This window comes from Pinus tabuliformis, chromosome 2_2 (assembly GCF_031772625.1).
Source record: "Pinus tabuliformis cultivar Carrire ecotype Pingquan chromosome 2_2, CPIR1, whole genome shotgun sequence".
Taxonomy (NCBI): Eukaryota; Viridiplantae; Streptophyta; class Pinopsida; order Pinales; family Pinaceae; genus Pinus; species Pinus tabuliformis.
This window is the reverse complement of record NC_142300.1, coordinates 697,447,034-697,453,130: the sequence shown is the minus strand read 5'-3', so window position 1 is coordinate 697,453,130 and position 6,097 is coordinate 697,447,034. Positions and strand designations below refer to the sequence as shown.

Here is a 6,097-nt window from a genome sequence, read left to right as displayed (position 1 = left end):
CTCAAGAGGCACCAGAGGAACAGATAAGGATAGAAGAGAAGACTCCATCCAAGTATGTTCAGAAGAATCATCCAGAATCTCAAATTTTGGGGCAGAAAGAGGTAGGTATGCAAACAAGAAGAACAATTGTAGAAGCCTCAAGCTATTTGGCATTGCTCTCCTCCACTGAACCACAAAATGTAAAAGAGGCATGCAAAGATGAATGTTGGGTCAAGGCAATGGATGAAGAACTTGAGCAGATCGAAAAGAATAACACTTGGGAGTTGGTTCCTAGACCAAAAGATAAGAATGTTATAGGGACAAAATGGATCATTTAAAAACAAGTTGAATGAAAATGGGGAAGTAATTAGAAACAAGGCCAGACTTGTTTGTAAAGGGTATGCTCAACAAGAAGGAATAGAATTTGAAGAAAATTTTACTCCCATTGCTAGACTTGAGGCCATCCGAATGTTCCTTACTCTCTCAAGCTTTCAGAAGTTCAAAGTATTTCAAATGGACGTGAAATCAGCCTTTCTGAATGGAGACTTAGAAGAAGAAGTGTACATTGAGCAACCAGATGGTTTCATTCTTGGGAATGATCAAAATCTTGTATGCAGACTAAAAAAGGCTCTCTATGGTCTTAAACAGGCTCCAAGGGCTTGGTACTACCGTTTGGACAAATATCTTCATCAAGGTTTTTCAAAAGGACCAGCAGATAGCAATCTTTATATAAAAATTGAAAATGACAAATTACTAATACTTGTTGTGTATGTAGATGATATTATCTTTGGCATCAATGAAGAAGCTATGAGTCAAAGCTTTGCCTTGGTGATGCAGAAAGAATTTGAAATGTCTTTGCTTGGAGAACTGACATATTTTCTTGGATTGCAAATCCAACAAAATGAAGGCGGTATCTTTTTGTCTCAAACCAAATACCTCAAGCAGATTTTGAAGAAGTATGGCATGGAAGATTCAAAACTAGTATGTACACCTATGGTTACAGTATGCAACCTCAGTGCAAATGATGAATCTACAGCAGTGCATCAACCAACCTATAGATCCATGATTGGAAGTCTGCTTTATTTGATAGGTACCCGACCAGATATCATGCACGCAGTGGGAATAGTTGGAAGATTTCAGGCAAATCCAAAAGAAACTCATCTTCAGGCAGTTAAGAGAATCTTCAAGTACCTTCAAGAAACTCAAAACTATGGCTTATGGATCTGTTTGGGAAATGTCTTTGAAAATCTTTATCTATTTGGCCTTTGGCTTCCCTTATGGTTGTTTCTTTGGTAAGCTCCTCTCATCAATTGTATGATACTTTTCCATTATTATAATACCAATAACCACAAATACTTTTTTATAATTTGAGGCGACGGTTGATCTCAATTTTTATATTTCAATTAATATATTAGCTTTCAAAATTGATAAGAAATCTTAATATAATTTATCATATGGTCATAAATTATATGATAGTCATGGAAGTATTTGATCCTGTGATGTTTGGATAGTCATGGAAGTATTTGATCCTGTGATGTTTGGCTTGATCTTGGCAGAATGGTCTATCAAAGTGGCAAATGCATTCAAATGACGGAGTGAACTTAATAGAAAAAGGCTCTTTAATTATGTTATTGCATACTTCAAAACAGGGTTTTGTGTTCTATTTGGCTTTCGCTCTGGTTACCTGCTCTCATCAGTTGATTAGGTACCTGTATATTATTATATCGGTTAAAAATATGTAATGAGGCTGGCCATACATATTCAATGCCTCTCAGACCTTTGACTGAATAATAAAAATGGAGAGAAAGCACATTTTATATGTAATTCCGTGATACAATGACAACGACTTTTGTTAAAAAAAAATCTGATTGGTCAACTTCTCTAATACAATTTGCGTAAACATATTTAGCTAGATCAAGCTATTGTTATTGAGTTCATGAATTTGATAACACAAGATAGTTTATGTTGTTACTTTTTGAAGGAGTTAATGAATTGTGTCATAAGCATAAAATCTCCTTTGAATGTTGTTGTTTAGGATTGGTTTCATGCTATTCACTTTATGCAATTAGACTACATTTATTTCTATGTCATTCATTTTTTACAGTAAATTAGGGTTTCAGTTCCAAGGATTTCATTTCGTGTAAGTAGATTAGAATTTTTTTTATGCAACATTTACATTTTTTGAAAGTAGATTATAATTTCCTTTTATGCAATATTTCCATTCCTTATAAATAGATTTAGATTTCATCCCATTCCTTGTAAATAGATTTGAATTTTGTCTTCTATAACATTTTTCCTTCGTGCAAAATTTAGAATTAAATTGCAAAACGGTTGCTATATACCATGGTTTGACACTATCTCAAAGCAACTTGATTAAAACTTGGGTTACTATGAATACAACAATGTCACCTGTTAATTTTGTATGAATATTGGGTTGATAAATTGAAGGAGTCCATGTTATCCACGGCGATTTTTTCCTTTACTATGACACTCTAGTATCTATAGTAAAAGCCTTGTTACATGATAGACATTCTAGATGATTTTTAGTCATGAATTTCACATAAATTAGTATAAACAGCAAGTTATACTTACAATTTGTCAATAAAATCATCATTCTTCATAGCTGGAACCTTTAGCATGATTTCTCCAGTTAGTTTATTGCATATTTTCTAATTCTAATTTTACAAGCCACGCTTTTCTTTATAGAAAAGAATAATTATTAATTTACACATTCTTATATAGCCTTATGGTTGATAAGACATGATCCTTTTAAAAATATGCTCATAGATTGAGTTATTATTTATTTATTTGTTTTCATTTTATTTTAATTTTTTTTTGCATAATATGAATTACTACACATATCTCTCTTATTGCTTATTTTCCTAATTATTTTACCTTTCAATAAATCATTCTAAATTTATGAACATTAAATTGTATAGTTCAATTTGACTATCTCACCATCCTAATGAGATTTGAGGGGGTTGGCAACTAAGCGTCTCTCAATAATTCCCTTGGTCTCTTGCATAGATCGAGCTCATGGAAATATAATAGCATTTCATGTAGCCCAAGTTGACTAGCTCACCATCCTAGTGAGATTCAAGGGCGTTGACAACGAGACTTCGTCTATCAATAATTCCATAGTCTCTTTGCAGGGAACTATTTATGGTTAATATGACATGATCTATTAAGATATAATATAATAATTTTAATTTAATTTAATGGTAAATTAAATTTATATTATTAGTTTAAATTATAATATTAATAGGTTACGATATAAAAATTAAAAGTCTAGAAGAAAACATCAATTTAAAATTTAAAATGTATTTAAAATATAAAATTGCAATATAAACAACTAAACTCTAAAATATAAAAACCCTTTGAAAAAAAACCGGTCTGGTTTGAAATTCCCGTTGAGGAAACTTTGAACTTTGAGAAATTGCTAAAAAGCTAAACCTTGATGTTAGAACTCTTCTTTCTTAGGTGGATCCACTCCATCTTGAATTATGTCTGTTGTTTCTTCTGTTACGTTATGCTCTGCTGTTTCTTGTGTTACTGATTTAGACTTAACCCGATCATTGAGTGCCGAAATAACTGCATTCAAGGCTTTGAGAGGGTCCTCCAAATGACTTATCAGGATCTCAGAGATCTCTGCAGGAGTCATTTCGGCTCCAGCCTCCCACATGCTCTCCTCCACGGCAGAAAAAATTGGATGGTCTTCAATCTGCAAATAATTGAAGGCAAGAGTTTTGAATTGAGAGAAAGTGCAGAAGGAGAGGAGTATGTGCATGTCCATCCTTCCAGATCTTAACAGTGCAGGGTCAAGCCTATCCTTGTGGTTTGTTGTGAAGATGATAATTCGTTCCCCGCCACAGCAGGACCACAGTCCATCCGTGAAGTTAAGGACTCCCGAAAGAGTTACACGGCTTCCGCTTTCATGCTTATTACGATTCGGGAAGCTGACTCCCGAAAGAGTTACACGGGTTCCGCTTATATGTTTAAGAGGTTGCGAAAGCCTGTCCCTTAGGTCGAGCGAGCAGTCGATGTCCTCAATAACAATGAGCGATCCGTTCTTGATATGTAAGAGCATACGACGAAGCTCAGAATTGTCCGCAACCGTTGTGAGATCCAGATCGTACACATCGTACTTCATATAGTTAGCTATGGCGGCCACGAGACTAGATTTCCCTGTTCCAGGGGGTCCGTAGAGAAGGTAACCGCGCTTCCAAGCACGGCCCACTCTTTTGTGAAATTCCTTCCCTTTCTTGAAAGAGTCGAGATCCTTTATAATTTTGTCCTTCATCGTCGGATCGAGGGCCAGAGAATCGAAAGTGGAGGGATGCTTGAACGGAATACCGGTCCATCCATATGACTTTTCCCCATCGTTGGCATAGATGGTTATGCGCTCGCTCTCTTTTTTTATTTCAGCTGCACGCTTAGCAATATGATCAAAGTAGGTCCACAATAAGCGCTTGTTTCGCCTCTCTATTTTTAGGGAAAACCAGTGCCTATATGTCGGACTGTCACTACTAACTTGTTGAGCGTGGCGAGACCACCAAACTGTTGCTCCGTTGAAAGATTCCTGTATCGTCTCCCCGGAATCCAACCCGAATTCCGTACTGTTCCTTAACCAGGTGCGACATACTGTTAGTCTTCGGGCGCCCTTAATAGGGTTGAGGGTGGGTAAGTACATATCCACATCTTGGTACACAGGATTTAAATAGGAATACGGCTCCCCATACAACCGTTCAATGTCAAGTTCGTAATACTTATCAAAACGATCCTCAAAAAGGAAAAACCATCGTTTCAGCCATTGCAGTAACGGTTGAGGCAGGAGGTTTCGGAGGAGAGAGAAGAGACCAATACATGCCCAAAGTTGTGTAATCACGTGATCTATCATCAACCGGTCCATCCTCGATCACCTGATACTTCGTAACACTTGTGTAATATTGTGGTGGATTGTAATGGCGCGAGAAGCTTTTATATGGATCGAGATACTTCCGTTCGACAGAGTCGACACCGATTCCCAATCGACGTAGTCTAATGTGCCGACTCTAATCCAAGGACTACATGATTTTCAGTAAGATATAATGCTTCATTGTTGGCATTTTATTGTATTTTTAATTGTAAAAATAAATTTAACATTCTTGAAAATCTCTTAACGAGACCAATTTTTCAAAAGAGGACAAAATTAAGTCACCTTGTCCCCGATCTTGAGCCTATCAAGAGGAAAGGATTTTCAAAATTGTTAGTGATTTTGATCGCATAATTATTATGGATGGACGGATGAGTTTTATTTATAGAGAAAATAATGGTTAAACTTTCTTGACAGTATAGTTAAAATAGTTATTAGTGATAAATAAATTAAGGTTAGGATTTAGTTCAGAATTTTCATATCTATATATATATATATTTTTGGAAATTTTGGATTAAAATTAATAAAAATTGTGCATTTCGCAAGTAAAATAACATTTTGGGGTAATATATGCATTTTCATTCTAGGTTAAAATTTTGATTTTTCTCAACAAATGTCAAAGATTTGGTGGAGCTAGAGAAATAGGTGGAATGGAGCTAAAACTCGCTAATAATAGTATATTTTAACAAAATTTGTGGAAATGTTATAAGTGAGCAATTTTTAGGTCACAACATACTTCCCATTGATATTTGAAGTTAGGAGCAAATTATATGACTAAGACGTATAACATTTTCTTTTCTTAGAGCTTCTAGTTTGAGAAGAACCAATAAGGGAGAAGAGTGTGCACGAAACTACTAATAGAGGAAGAAATGGAGAACCACATGTCAACAACAAAGTCAAATAGTGATATGTATAGAAAACGTTAATAGGAATGAGATAGGTAGGAATACCCGTACTTGTCAAGATATCTCATAATAGTAATACAATAGTATTCCATGGCATAAATGTACCAAGAAAGTAAAAAAATGAGCTCTTAATATAGGGCAATATGAAGATAGTGAAGAGCTGCTAGAGTATAATACAATGAGATGAATATTCCTACATACATATGCCCAAAATAAAAGGGGTTTAGGTCCAACATATCATGACTATATTTAATCTAGATACATAGGATTTAATTTTGCATCCTAGTGTGGAGGGTGGAAA

General features: G+C 35.1%; 1 pseudogene; it reads right to left on the bottom strand.

Annotated features, from left to right (window-relative positions):
* Nucleotides 1–3,439: 3,439 nt before the first annotated feature.
* On the bottom strand, nucleotides 3,440–4,888 carry LOC149194587 (AAA-ATPase At4g25835 pseudogene; annotated as a pseudogene).
* Nucleotides 4,889–6,097: the final 1,209 nt, after the last annotated feature.